The 15872-nt window shown below is 40.1% G+C and overlaps 1 protein-coding gene across 6 annotated transcripts in view; it reads right to left on the reverse strand.

The window, feature by feature from the left end:
• GTF3C3 (general transcription factor IIIC subunit 3) overlaps positions 1 to 15872 on the reverse strand; it is a 74095-nt gene that overhangs the window by 17546 nt on the left and 40677 nt on the right. For 3 of the 6 annotated variants that reach the window (XM_087862262.1, XM_087862256.1, XM_045806378.2), the window contains exon 19: positions 14295 to 15847. The gene's annotated coding sequence lies outside the window, so the exon portion shown is untranslated. The remainder of the gene's footprint in view (positions 1 to 14294; positions 15848 to 15872) is intronic. The other 3 variants (XM_087862249.1, XM_087862252.1, XM_087862261.1) reach the window with 3 other exon arrangements.

Below are 15872 nucleotides of genomic sequence, written 5' to 3' on the forward strand. Positions count from 1 at the left end.
AAGACATGACCCATCCATTTGCTGTCTACAAGAGACTCATCTTGAACCTAAAGATACATCCAGACTGAAAGTGAAGGGATGGAAAACCATTTTTCATGCCAATGGACCTCAAAAGAAAGCTGGGGTAGCAATTCTCATATCAGACAGACTAGATTTTAAACTAAAGACTGTAGTTAGAGATACAGAAGGACACTACATTATTCTTAAAGGATGTATCCAACAAGTGGATATGACAATTATAAATATCTATGCCCCCAACAGGGGAGCAGCAAGATACACGAGCCAACTCTTAACCAGAATAAAGAAACATATAGATAATAATACGTTAATAGTAGGGGACCTCAACACTCCACTCTCAGCAATAGACAGATCACCTAAGCACAAAATCAACAAAGAAACAAGAGCTTTGAATGACATAATAGACCAGATGGACCTCATAGATATATACAGAACACTACACCCCAGAGCAACAGAATACTCATTCTTTTCGAATGCACATGGAACTTTCTCCAGAATAGACCACATACTGGGTCACAAAACAGGTCTCAACAGATACCAAAAGACTGAGATTATTCCCTGCATATTCTCAGACCACAATGCTTTGACACTGGAACTTAATCACAAGGAAAAATTTGGAAGAAACTCAAACACTTGGCAACTAAGAACCATCCTGCTCAAGAATGATTGGGTAAACCAGGAAATTAAAAATCAGTGTAAACAATTTTTGGAGACCAATGAGAATGAAAACACATCAGTCCAAAACCTATGGGACACTGCAAAGGCGGTCCTAAGGGGAAAATACATAGCCATCCAAGCCTCACTCAAAGAATAGAAAAATCTAAAATGCAGTTTTTATATTCTCACCTCAAGAAGCTGGAGCTGGAACAGAAGAACAGGCCTAACCCACGCATGAGAAGGCAGGTGATCAAGATTAGAGCAGAGATCAACAAATTAGAAACCAGGAGCACAGCAGAGCAGATCAACGGAACTAGAAGCTGGTTCTTTGAAAGAATAAATAAGATCGATAAGCCACTGGCCAGACTTATTCAAAATAATAGAGAAAGGACCCAAATTAATAAAATTATGAATGAAAGGGGACAGATCACAACCAACACCAATGAAATAGGACGGATCATTAGAAACTTCTATCAACAGCTTTATGTCAATAAATTAAACAACCTGGAAGAAACGGATGCCTTCCTGGAAACCTATAAACTACTAAGACTGAAACAGGAAGAAATTGATGATTTAAACAGACCGATTAATTATGAAGAGATTGAAGCAGTGATCAAAAACCTCCCCAAAAACAAGAGTCCAGGGCCTGACGGATTCCCCAGGGAATTCTACCAAACATTCAAAGAAGAAATAATACCTATTCTCCTGAAGCTGTTTCCAAAAAATAGAAACAGAAGGAAAACTACCAAACTCATTCTATGAGGCCAGTATTACCTTGATCCCCAAACCAGGCAAAGACCCCATCAAAAAGAATTACAGACCAATATCCCTGATGAATATGGATGCGAAAATTCTCAACAAGATCTTAGCTAATAGGATCCAACAGTACATTAAAAGGATTATCCATCATGACCAAGTGGGATTCATCCCTGGGATGCAAGGGTGGTTCAATATTCACAAATCAATCAGTGTGATAGATCATATCAACAAGAAAAGGGTCAAGAACGATAGGATCCTGTCAATTGATGCAGAAAAAGCATTTGACAAAATACAGCATCCTTTCCTGATTAAAACACTCCAGAGTGTAAGGATAGAGGGTACATTCCTCAATTTCATAAAAACCATCTATGAAAGCCTACAGTGAATATCATTCTCAATGGGGAAAAGCTGAAAGCCTTTCCCTTAAGATCAGGAACACGACAAGGATGCCCACTCTCACATTATTCAACATAGTACTAGAAGTCCTTGCAACAGCAATCAGACAACAAAAAGAGATAAATGGTATTTGAATCAGCAAAGAAGAAGTCAAACTGTCTCTCTTCGCAGATGACATGATACTCTATATGGAAAACCCAAAAGACTCCACCCCCAAACGACTAGAACTTATAGAGCAATTCAGTAATGTGGCAGGATCCAAAATCAATGCTCAGAAATCAGTTGCATTTCTATGCACGAACAATGAGACTGAAGAAAGAGAAATCAGGGAATCCATTCCATTTACAATAGCACCAAAAATCATACAGTATCTCGGAATTAACTTAACCAGAGACGTAAAGGACCTATATTCTAGAAACTACAAATCACTCTTGAAAGACATTGAAGAAGACACAAAAAGAAGGAAAAATATTCCACGCTCATGGATTGGAAGAATTAACATAGTTAAAATGTCCATGCTACCCAGAGCAATCAATGCCATCCCAATCAAAATACCAATGACATTTTTCAAAGAACTGGAACAAACAGCACTTAAATTTGTGTGGAACCAGAAAAGGTCCCGAATCTGCCAAGGAATTCCTGAAAAGGAAAAACAAAGCTGGGGGCATCATGTTGCCGGATTTTAAGCCATCGTACAAAGCTGTGATCACAGAGACAGCATGGTACTGGCACAAACACACACATAGACCAATGGAACAGAATAGAGAACCCAGAAATGGACCCTCGGCTCTTTGGGCAACTAATCTTTGACAAAGCAGGAAAAAACATCCAGTGGAAAAAAGACAGTCTCTTCAATAAATGGTGCTGGGAAAATTGGACATCTATATGCAAAAGAATGAAACCTGACCACTCTCTCACAGCATACACAAAGATAAACTCCAAATGGATGAAAGACCTCGACGTGAGATAGGAATCCACCAAAATCCTAGAGGAAAACCTAGGTTGCAACCTCTTTGACATGGGCCCACAGCAACGTTTTTCATGACACATCTCCAAAGGCAAGAGAAACAAAAAAAAAAATGAACTTGTGGGACTTCATCAAGATAAAAAGCTTCTGCACAGCCAAGGAAAAAGTCAACAAAACTAAAAGGCAGCCCACGGAATGGGAGAAGATATTTGCAAATGACACTACAGATAAAAGACTGGTATCCAAGATCTACAAAGAACTTCTTAAACTCAATACACGGGAAACAAATAATTAAACCAAAAAATGGTCAGAAGATATGAACACTTTTCCAATGAAGACATACAAATGACTAACAGACACATGAAAAAGTGTTCAAAATTATTAGCCATCAGGGAAATTCAAATCAAAACCACATCGAGATACCACCTTACGCCAGTTAGAATGGAAAAAATTGACAAGAAACAACAAATGTTGGAGAGGATGTGGAGAAAGGGGAACCCTCTTACACTGTTGGTGAGAATGCAAGTTGGTACAGCCACTTTGGAAAACAGTGTGGAGGTCCCTTAAAAAGTTAAAAAGAGCTACCCTATGATCCAGCAATTGCACTATTGGGTATTTACCCCAAAGATACAGACGTAGTGAAGAGAAAGGCTGTATGCACTTCAATGTTCATAGCAGCATTGTCCACAATAGCTAAATTGTGGAAGGAGCCAAGATGCCCTTCAACAGATGACTGGATTAAGAAGATGTGGTCCATATATACAATGGAATATTACTCAGCCATCAGAACGATTATACAACATTTGCAGCAACATGGACAGGACTGGAGGAGATTATGCTAAGTGAAATAAGTCAAGCAGAGAAAGACAATTATCATATGGTCTCACTAATATGGAACATAAATAGCAGGAAGATCAGTAGGAGAAGGAAGGGAAGAAGGAAGGGGAGGTAAACAGGAGGGGGAATGAACCATGAGAGACTGTGGACTCTGGGAAACAAACGGAGGGCTTCAGAGGGGAGGAGGGTGGGGGTTGGGATAGCCCTGTGATGGGTATTAAGGAGGGCATATATTGCATGGAGCACTGGGTGTTATATGCAAATAATGAATCATGGAACACTACATCAAAAACTAAGGATGTACTGTATGGTGACTAACATAACATAATAAAAAATTATAAGAAAATAAAATAAAAATAAATAAAACATTTAAATTAATATTTTAAAAGAAAAAAGAAAAAAGTGAACAATCTAAATAAAATATATTTCAGATGAGCTTTTCAGGACAGATGAACCACTGTGAAACAAATTTTTATAAAAACTAAAGACAGAAATGGACAAAAGTCAGAGAAATAAAAGACTTGTTTGCACTTATGACAGTGGAAAAGGTAAAATTATCTCGGAAAAGAGGAATAAGTTACAAGATGCCCAAGGGAGAACTGACTCAGATCAAAGTAAGAGTCTCTGAAGAAAAGCAGGAAAACAAGGAAATGAAAATGGCATTAAAAAGTAAAAAAGGTCAGGGGTGCCTCACTGGCTCAGTCGGTGGAGTGTGCAAATCTTGATCTTGTGGTTTTGAGTTTGAGCCCCATGTTGAGTGTTGAGAATACTTAAAAATAATAATAAAATCTAAGAAAAAGTAAAGAAGGTCAGAGAAAAAGGAATGGAAGATGGGCAAAGGAATAATATATGTGTTATTGGGGTAACTGAGAAAGAAAAAAACAGATCAGAAGTAATATTTAAAAACTACAGCCCAGGGCACCTGTGTGGCTCAGTCATATAATGTCCAACTCTTGATTTCAGCTCAGTTCATGACCTCAGGGTTGGGAGATCCAGCCCTGCGTCAGGCTCTGTGCTGGGTGTGGAGCCTGCTTAAGATTCTCTCCCTTTCCCTTTGCCCCTCCTCCACCTCCAAAAAATAAAATAAAACTATGGCCCAAGAACACTTTCTAAAAATAGAAAAAAAGTATATCTGAACCTACATATTGAAAGAACTCACCAGGAAACTGGGGGAAAAAAATCAACTTCATGACATACTTTTGTAAAACTATTAGATTTCAAAGGCAAAATATTATCAAAGTCTACAGATAAAAACATCAAATAATTTACAAAGGCAAAAGAAACTGGCATCACGTTTACAAACCAATGCACAAATTCCGTTCCTGGCAGTTTTAGGACTGAGGTCTCCGTTTCCTTGCTGGGTTTTAACCAGGGGCTGCTCTCAGTTTCTAGATACACCTGCATTCCTTGTTTGCAGCCTTCTCCACCTTCAAGCCAGCAGGGCACACAAAATCTTCTTGTTCTTCAAATCTCTGACTTACCCTTCTGCAACCAGTTGGAGAAAATGGCTTTTAAAGGATTTATGTGATTAGGTCCATCTATGGGACAATCTGTCTTTGAATCTCCTAGGCAACAGTGGAGCAATGTGGTCAGCAGATTTCTACTACAGGGCCCAAGATTTCGCACCTTCTGGTAGACATGCCTACGTCATCTCTTAGACGGTGAAAATGATGGATTTCACACTCCTGATTAGATTACATGTCACAGTTGAAGCACAAGAAGATTACGTGTGCTCTGCTGGCTTGAAGGTGGAGAAGGCTGCAAACAAGGAATGCAGGTGCCTCTAGAAGCTGAGAGCAGCCCCTGGTTAAAACCCAGCAAGGAAATGGGGACCTCAATCCTAAAACTGCCAGGAACTGATTTCTGCTAACAACCAGAATAAACTTCAATACAGATTTTTACCCCAGACCTTCAGAAAGGATCATAGTCCTGCCAACACCTTGATTTCAGCCTGTGAAAACCCGATATTTTAGCCCCACTCTGGATTCCTGACCCACAGAAACTGTGAGATGATGTTTGTATTTTTTTTTAATTTTCTAATTTTTCATTTTTTAAAGTAAGCTCTATACCCAACATGTGGCTTGAATTCACAACCCTAAGATCAAGAGTTGCACACTCCACCAACTGAGCCAGCCAGGAACCCCAGGTCTGCACTGAAGTTTGCATTCTTTTACAGCCCGAAGTGTGTGGTAACAGCAATAAAAAGTTAATACAGTGATAAGTAACCTAAATAAGGGGTTCAAAGCAGTGATCACAAAGATTCTCACCAGAACTGGGAGAAGAATGAACAGTGAGAACTTCGAAAAAGAAAAAATGTAAGAAAATAGCAAAGAGAAGTCACAAGGCAAAAGAAAACAACTGTACTAAAAAATACAGTAAAGGTGTTCAACAACAAACTACATGGGCAGAAAAAAAGGATTAGTGAACCCTAAGACAGGGCAGTACAACTCACCCCATCAGAACAACAAAAAGAAAAAAAAAGTAAATATAGCTTTAAGGGACTTAGGAACAACATCAAGCATACTAAAACTCACATTATACAGGTCCCAGAAGAAGAAGAGAGAGAGAGAGAGAAAATGACAAGACGCTTATTCAGAGAAATAATGGCTGAAAACTTCCTGAGGAAGAAAACAGACATTCAGATCCAGAAGACCAGAGTTCCACATAAGATGAACCCAAAGAGACCCACCCTGAGAGACATTACAGTTAAAATGTAAGAAACTGAAGGAGAGCATTTTTTTTTTTAAGATCTTATTTATCTGACGGAGAGACAGCCAGCGAGAGAGGGAACACAAGCAGGGGGAGTGGGAGAGGAAGAAGCAGGCTCCCAGCAGAGGAGCCTGATGTGGGGCTCGATCCCAGAACACCAGGATCATGCCCTGAGCCGAAGGCAGATGCCTAACAACTGAGCCACCCAGGCGCTCCTGAAGGAGAGATCTTAAAAGCAAGAGAAAAACAACTTGTTACATACTAGGGAATCCCCATAAAACTATCAGATTTTTTAGAAAAAAATTTGCAGGCCACAAAGGAGTGCCACAATATATTCAAAGTGCTCAAAGAACAAAATTTCCAACCAAGAATACTCTACCTGGCAAAGTTAATTAGAATTGAAGGAAAGATAAAGTTTCACAGATAAGCAAAAGCTAAAAGAGTTCACCACTAAATTAGCCTACAAGAAATGTCAGCCACTTTAAGTTGAAAAAAACGGTGCTACTTAGTAACAAGAAAACATATGAAAGCGTAACTCACATTGGTAAAGTTAAAGGTGGGGGTGCTTGTGTGGCTCAGTCGATTAAGCTCTACCTCTTGATCTCAGCTCAGGTCTCAGGATCATGAGTTCAAGCCACACACTGGGCTCTACACTGGGCATGGAGCCTTCTTTAAAAAAGTTACTATATCTATCTATCTATCTACACACACACAGAGTAAAGGTAGTGGATTAATCACTTATAAAGTTAATATGAAAATTAAAAGAAAGTAGTAAAAATAACTAAACTTACAATAATTTGTTGAGAGATACAAAGGGTAAAAACATAAAATGTGATACCAAAATTATAAAATGCAGTGGGGGGGATAAAAAAGTAGAGATTTAGAATGTGTTCAAACTTAAGTTATCAACTTAAAATAGGCTCTCATAAATATATATGTAAGCCTCATAGTAACCACAAAACAAAAACATCAGGTAGATACACAAAAGATAATGAGAAAAAAGAATCTAAGTATACCACTAAAGAGTCATCAAACCACAAAGGAAGAAAGCAAGAGAAGAAAAAGGAACAGGGAGGAACTACACAACAGCCAGAAAAAAAAATATGGAAGTAAGAACGTTCTTATCAATAATTACTTTAAATGTAAATGGACTCAATTCTCCAATAAAGAAAAAAAGAGTAGCTGAATTTAAAAAATAAAACAAACAAACAAGACCCGTCTATATGCTGCCTACAAGATACTCACCTCAGCTGTAAGAATACATAAAGCGAGGGGATGGAAAAAGACAGTCCATGTAAATGGAAGCCAAAAGAAAGTTGGGGTAGCTATACTTGTATTGGACAAAATAGACTTTAAAACAAAGACTGTAATAAGAGACAAAACCATTATAAAATAAGGGGTCAAGTTCCCCCTGCAAAAAAGATATAACATGGAAATATTTATGCACCTCATACAGGAGCACTAAATATATAAAGCAAATATTAAGAGCCAGGGGCACAAGTGTGGCTCAGCTGGTTAAACGTCTGCCTTCGGCTCAGCTCATGATCCCGGGGTCCTGGGAATTGAGCCCTGTGTCAGGTTCCCCGCTCAGCATGGGAGCCTGCCTCTCCCGCTTCCTCAGCCTCTCCCGCTGCTTGTGCTTTCTCTCTGTCAAATAAATAAATAAAATCTTAAAAAAATATATTAAGAGACCAAAAGGAATTGACAACAATAAGAGGGTGCTTTAATATCCCACTTACATCAATGGATATCAGAAAATCAGTCGGGAAATATTGGCTTCAAATGACACATTAGACCAAATGTACTTGATATTTACAGAACATTCCATCCAAAAGCAACAGAATACACATTTTTTAAAGTGCACATGGAACATTCTCCAGAATAGACCACAAAACAGGTCTTAATTTAAGAGGACTGATACCATATTAAGCAGCTTTTCCACCAAATAGTGTGACACTAGAAGTCATTATAAGAAGGCAACTGGAAAATTCAAATATGTGGAGGTTAGTCAACATGCTATAGAACCAATGAGTCAACATAGAAATCAATGGAAATAAAATACCTTGAGAAAAATGAAAATGAAAATAAAGCACCAAAATTTATGGGATGCAGCAAAAGCAGTTCTAAAACAGAAGCTCACAACAAACGGTTACCTCATGAAACAAAATCTCCAAAGAACACTGTACCTCAAAGAGCTTTTTCTAGCTCATTTGCATCAACATGGATGGAACTGGAGGGGATTATGCTAAGTGAAATAAGCAGAGAAAGACAATTATCATATGGTTTCACTCATATGTGGAACATAGGAATAGTACTGAGGACCACAGGGGAAGGGAGGGAAAACTGAATGGGAAGAAATCAGAGAGGGAGACAAACCATGAGAGACTTTGGACTCCTGGAACCAAACTGAGGGTTACAGAAGGGAGAGGGTTAGGGGAATGGAGTAACCAGGTGATGGATAGTATTAAGGAGGGCACGTGTGGTGATGAGCACTGGGTGTTATACACAACTAATGAATCGTTGAACACTACATCAAAAACTAACAATGCACTACAAGTTGGCTCATTGAACATAAGAAAAAAATATTTAAGTAAAATTAATTTAAAAAGAGCTAACAAAAGGAGAATAAACCAAACCTAAAGTTCACAGAAGGAAGAAAATATAACCCAGATCAGAGCAAAAATAAATGAAACATTTTAAAAAGGACCAAAGAAAAGGGTCAATGAAACTAAGAGCTGGTTCTCTGAAAAGATAAGACTTAAAAAAATAATTTCAGAAATGAAAGAGGAGCTGATACCACAAATACAAAGGATCCTAAGAAATTACTATGAAAAATTATATGCCAACAAATTAGACAACCTAGAAGAAATTAATAAATTCCAGGAACATACAAACTACCAAGCCTAAATCATAAAGAAATAAAAAATCTGAGTAGACCAATATTACTAAGGAGATTGAATCAGTAATTGAATACCTTTCACCAAACAAAAGTCCAGGATCAGATGGCTTCACTAGTGAATTCTACCAAACATTAAAAAAATTAATACTAATCCTTCTTAAACTCTTCCAAAAAAACAGAAGAGGAAGGAACTCTCCCAAACTCATTTTTCAGGGCCAGCTTTCCTCTGATACCAAAACCAGACATGGGTTCAAGAAAATTACAGGCCAGTAGCCCTGCTGAACAAAGATGCAAAAATCCTCAACAAAATATTAGCAAACTGAATTCAACAATACATTAAAAAGATCATACTCCATGATCAAGTGGGATTCATTCCAGGGATGCAAGGATGGTTCAATATCTGCAAATAAATCAGTGTGCTATACCACCACATTAAGAAATTAAGGATGAAAATCCTATGATCATCTCAATACATGCAGGGAAAAAAATATGACAAAATTCAACTTTCACTTATGATTAAAAATACTCTCAACAAAGAGGGCATAGAGGAAATGCATCTCCACATAACAAAGGCCACATGTGACAAGTCCACAACTAACATACTCAACAGTGAAAAGCTGAAAGCTTTTCCTTAAGATCAGGAACAAGACAAGGATACCCTGTTCTTGCCACTTTTAATCAGCATACTATGAGAAGTCCTAGCCAGAGCAATTAGGCAAGCAATAAAAGGCATCCAAATTGAAAAGGAAGGGGTAAAACCATTTGCAGATGACATGCTATTATATATAGAAACCCTAAAGATTCCACTAGAAATCTGTTAGAACTAGTGAACAAATTCAGTGAGGTTGCAGGATAAAAAAATTAAGAAATTAAGAAAACGATCCCGTTTACAAGTGCATCAAAAAGAATACATAGGAATAAACTTAACCAAGGAGGTGAAAGACCTTTATACTAAAAACCATAAGATGCTTATGAAATAAATTGAAGACGGCACAAATAAATGGAAAGATATTCCATGTCCATGGATTAGAAAAATTAATACTGTTAAAATGTCCCTACCACCCAAAGCAGTCTATGGACCCCGTGCAATCCCTCTCAAAATTCCAATGGCATTTTTCACAGAAATAGACATACATTCCTAAAATGTGCATGGAACCACAAAAGGTCTCAAATAGCCAAAGCAACCTTGAGAAAGAAGAACAAAGCTGGAGGTACCATGCTCCCTGATTTCAAACTAAATTACAAAGCTAGAATAAAACAGTATGCTGTTGCCATAAAAACAGACATATAGATCAATGAAGAGAATGCAAAGGCCAGAAAGAAACCCATGCATATATGGTTAATTATTTTACACTAGAGGTGACAAGAACGTACAATGGGGAAAACACAGTCTCGCCTATAACTAGTGCTGGGAAAATTAAACTGCCACGTGCAAAAGAATGAAACTGGACTCTACACCATACACAAAAATTAATATGATTTAAAGACTTGAACGTAAAACCTGAAACTATAACACCTCTAAAAGAAAACATAGGGGTAAGCTCCTTGACATTGGTCTCTTGGCGATGATTTTTTTAAATCTGACACCAAAAGCAAAGGTAACAAAAGGAAAAATAAACCAGTGGGACTACATCAAACTAAAAAGCTTCTGTACAGAGGCTCCTGGGTGGCTCAGTTGGTTAAGCGTCAGACTCCTGATTTCAGTTCAGGTCACAATCTCAGGGTTCTGGGATCAAGCCCTGTGTCAGGCTGCATGCTCAGCATGAAGTCTGCTTAAGATTCTCTCTCTCTCTCCTCCTGCCCTCCCCCCTGCTTGTGCACTCTCTCTCAAAAAAAAAAAAAATGGAAAAGAAAAAAACCTTCTGTACAGCAAAGGAAACAATCAACAGAATGAAAAGGGAACCTACCAAATATTTGCAAGTCATGTATCTGAGAAGGGGTTAATATGCAAAATATAAAGAACTGAGAACTCAACAGTAAAAAGCAAACAAAAAAAAAACATTAAAAAATGGGCAGAAGCTCTAATAGACATTTTTCCAAAGAAGACGGATAGATGGCCAACAAGTAAATGAAAAAATGCTCACTCCCACTAAGCATCAGGGAAATGCAAATCAAAACCACCATGAGCCATCACACCTGTCAGATGACTGGAATCAAAAAGAAATAGCGAGTATTGGAGAGGATGCGGAGAAAGGGGAATCCTTGTGCACTGTTGGTGGGAATGCAAACTGGTGCAGCCACTCTGGAAAACTGTATGGAGGTTCCTCAAAAAATTAAAAATAGAAATACCACATGATCCAGCAATTCCACTTCTGCATATTTAATTAAAGAAAACAAAAACCCTAATTTGAAAACATACACACCCCTATATTTATTGAAGCATTATTTACAATAGCCAAGATATGGAAACAACCTAAGTGTCCATCGATACATGGATAAAGAAAATGTGCGCTCGCTCGCTCTCTCTCTCTCTCTCTCACACACACACACACACACACACACACACACACACACACAGAGGAATATTATTAGGCCATCAAAAAGAATAATGTCACCTTGCTTTTTGTGGCAACGATAGACCTTGAAGGTATTATGCTAAGTGAAATAAGTCAGAAAAAGATAAACACTATATGATTTCTCTTACACGTGGAATCTAAAAAAACAAAACAAAGAAACGGACTCCTAGAGAACGGGTTTGTGGTCGCCAGAGGCAGCAGGTGGAGGGTGGGCAAAATTAGTAAACTGTTTTGGGCTTTTTTGGTTCTAATAAATTGAATAAAAAGCCAAAACACATAGGAGAACATGGACGTGAGCAAGTATTACTTGAGCAGGGCACAAGAAGCACTAACAGCTCCTCCGCTGGGAGCCTGCTTCTTCCTCTCCCACTCCCCCGCTTGTGTTCCCTCTCTCGCTGGCTGTCTCTTTCTGTCAAATAAATAAATAAAATCTTAAAAAAAAAAAAAGCACTAACAAAGCTTGGTAGTTGAAATATTAGATATGTAATTTTTAAAAATTTTGTTTTCAAGTAATCTCTACCCCCAACATGGGGCTCGAACTCACAACCCCGAGATCAAGAGTTATATGTTCCGCCAAACCGAGCCAGCCAGGCGCCCCTGAAATAGATTTTTTTTTTTTTTTAATGAAAGACCTCAGGAGTTTCTCTTGCCTGAAGTTGGCCCACAGCTGCCGGTACTCACTTGACCCCCGCCCACCTCCACTGCCTCTAACAGCATGGTAACTCCCCGACTCTCCTACAGAGGACTTCTGGCTCCGTGATGAACCCAGGACCGCTTGTGCTGGAGGGCACAGCTCAAGTCCGCTCTGAAGCCCATAAGCAGTCAAGCACATGCACCCGGTACCCTCTCTGTATTTTTAACTCTTACAATGTCTCAAAGGAGAGCCTTGCAAGTCCTTCAGCGTCCACCTCGGACTCTTAGTGTCTGAGAAGTCCAGCCATACTTCTGTAGCTGCTTCTCTGCTCCCAGAGCCTGCTAGCTTTCTATCCAGACTGCTACAAAAGCCCTAACTCTTTGTTCCCTACTTTCCGTCAGTCCAGATGGAGATGGGGCCAGTCTGCCTTCTCCTGGGATCTTCCTAAGAACACCACTGGGTTTTCCAGGATCTTCCTTACTTTCCTGAACACTTTCTTTTGAAGGTCCATATTGGCCAAGAAAGAAAAAAAAAAATTGAGTTTTACAAAAAGACACGATAAAATAAAGTGAAAAAACGACAAACAATTCCAATTAAAGAGTGCCTACAATAAGAAAAATAGGACCCAGTATTTTTTTCAATGGGCAAAGGATATAGCAAAAGCAATTCAAAGAGAAGATTCTGAAAGGTCTATAAGCCTGTGAGAAGATAGTTTTCAACCTTACCAGTGCACAAATGCAACGACCAAACACCTACGAAATGGGGAAAACTAGGTTTGCGGGGCCCCGGGAAACAGGCTTCCTCGCACAGTTGGTAAAACCATCTGGGAGAGCAACTTGGTGCGTCTATTCCAGTGCTGGTGGCCTACGGCCCAGTGAGTCTGACTTTGTGCAGAGAGGCCCGCACAGACCTTCTCTCTTTCACGGGGAGGGTTAAATCAGATCCTACAAGTCTTTCGCATCCTAGGAGGCAAACTTGAGGTCTTTTCACATGAATCACCTACAGGATAAACAGACCTTGGTGTTGTTGTTAACAGTGATTGACCCAGCAGAACTTCAACTGGGTTACAAGCTAACCAACGGGGTCTCTCCGGCTCACGAGGCACCCTGGAGAACAGCGGCGAAGGGAAGAGAAGAGATTAAGAAAAAACCCCAATCTGTTCTTTAACACCGCTGAAGTGATCAGAATACTTTTAGGTTTTGATCATCTCCTGGAAACAGAGTCAATGTGAACTGTTTTTCACTCACCCCAAAGCTGGCTTTAATCTGCGCCTGGAGAATGACCCAAACGTAGTGCTTTCCAGCCTTTTCCACGCTGTGGCCCTCAGATAAAACGGCCCTCTTTGCAAAGCTCCCTGCGGCTCTGGGGTTTGCAGCGTCCCCGAGGCCCGGGGATGCAGTGATCCCGATCGCTCCCAGCTGCAAGCTTTCCTGCGTCGGGCACGTTCTGTGATTAACATCCCACCTTGGTGGGAGGAGCCCTTACCTTTCTTCCCTTTGTCAGCGAGCAGAAGCGCCTGAGACCGAGACACAGTATCAGCCTCACTCACACCATAAACGGACCCCGCGTCTCTGTCCACACAAGACAGGCCTATTTCTGCAAAGCACGTTATTACAGCAATACTTCTTTCATCTGTTATAGGTACGTGGGTATCTGGGAGGCGAAACACCTGTTTCGGTACAAGCTTGAGAAGGAGGGTCTGACGAACTAGAAGCCGCGGCATCAGAACTGACTTGCACCTGTCCTCTTGTATGCAGCTGCGGGTCGCTGAGCCGGAGCCATCTGTTGCTCGGCTTTCTCTTTCCTCTCTTCACTTGTTTGAGCTGTGGCTGAACGTAAACACCAGACTCTCTTTTCTAAAATGTCCAGCGGTCTTGTAATTCTCATTCTAAGCTTGCTTACCTTGAGTCTGCGAACAGGGTAAACGTTGTCTACCATCTTCAGGGTGCCATTAGAAACTTCGAGTGCACGAAGAGGTTACGCCAATACCTGCTAGACATTATTTGGTCAAGGGAGAAACATGGGCAATGAGAAGCACACGTTGGGGCTCCAGCTGTCCTTTCCATGCTGGCAGAGAGCATGCAAAGGGACAGAGATTTGGATGTGATTGCCAAAACATAGAGAAGGACATTGGCTTTTTTTCTATCCAAATAAAGTTTTTTTTGGAGGAAAATGTTAAAAGCTGGCATAACTATATTAAGACAATGAAATGAAGTCAACTTAGAAATTTATAGAAATATACTGCCATCTACAGCATATAAAAAAATCATTGCAGGGCCACCTGGCTGGCTCAGTTGATACAGCATGCAACTCTTGATCTTGGGGTTCAGCTGGAGACCCACAGTGGGCACAGAACCTACTTTAAAAAATAAAACTAAAAAAACTCATTGCAGGAGTTCATTCCTCCTATTGGAATTACTTACAATCAAGCAAACACCTTGAAATATAAATGAATTTATAAGATACAGTAACTGCCACAAAGAACTCATTTAGACTGTTTTATAGCCTTTAATTTCCTCATCTGAATTTTTTTTCATGTCTTAAATTTTCCACTTTTCTTTTTAAAATTCAACTTTCCCAACCTTTCCATTGGATTCATTTCGGCAGTTATATTTCTGATGTTATAGAGCTCTTACTCTTTATTTCTTTTTATACATTCTTTCCATGCATACAAATTTTCTCACCTGGGGATATTAATTACATTTTCTTTATTTCTCTACTTCCTCCATTATTTCTGTTTTGAGTTCCTTTTTCCCTGCCCGTTTGCTCATAGGGCTCTCTGTTTAAAGAGGCTCTTCTCAAATGCTACTGCTCCTGAGCTGTCGGTTCTCCGGAATAGCGGGGCCCCACCAGGCTGACTGGCGCTCGGTGGGGGTGGGAGGGGTTTGCCCGTTGGCAGGCTCCCCTGGGCCAGGCCCGGGCTGCTCCACTGGGGACCTCCAGCTATCATCAGTCTCTGTAGGTCTTTTTTGTTGGGCAGGGTTTTCCTCACAGAGGAGCCCTCTATCTAATCCCCTGCTTGGAGAATAATACTTGGCTGCCAGTTTTCTGGAAGTTAAGTAGGAGGAGGCCAAGATCTCTGTTCAGTGTGCAGACTTTCACTAATCCTCTGCTTGCAATGTAACACTCTACCGTCAAGCTACGTCTGGTATTCCTGAACCCAGAGATCCCGATAAAGCCGCTCCAGAAGGCTACTCACCAGAGTTCTGTAGGGTGGAGGGTGAAGTGGTAACATGCTGTAGTTGAAGAGGGTAAGGAGGGTCTCTCTGCTTCTTAGCTGACTTTCATCGGCTCCACCTCACCGGCCTGTGGGGATACCTACTGTCTCTCATGCAGGAGCCTCTCGGGCTTGAATCTGCTTGCTTCTCGCTTCCTCCCACTGCCGCCTGGGGACACTTAGCTTTCATTCTTCTCCGGTTTATTAAGTTACTTGCTAATTGCCCATTTGCTTTTTTCTGTAAACAGAGATGTGGTTAGTTG

This window comes from Ursus americanus, chromosome 1 (genome assembly GCF_024610735.1).
Source record: "Ursus americanus isolate L20-20 chromosome 1, mUrsAme1.1.p, whole genome shotgun sequence".
Lineage (NCBI taxonomy): Eukaryota > Metazoa > Chordata > Mammalia > Carnivora > Ursidae > Ursus > Ursus americanus.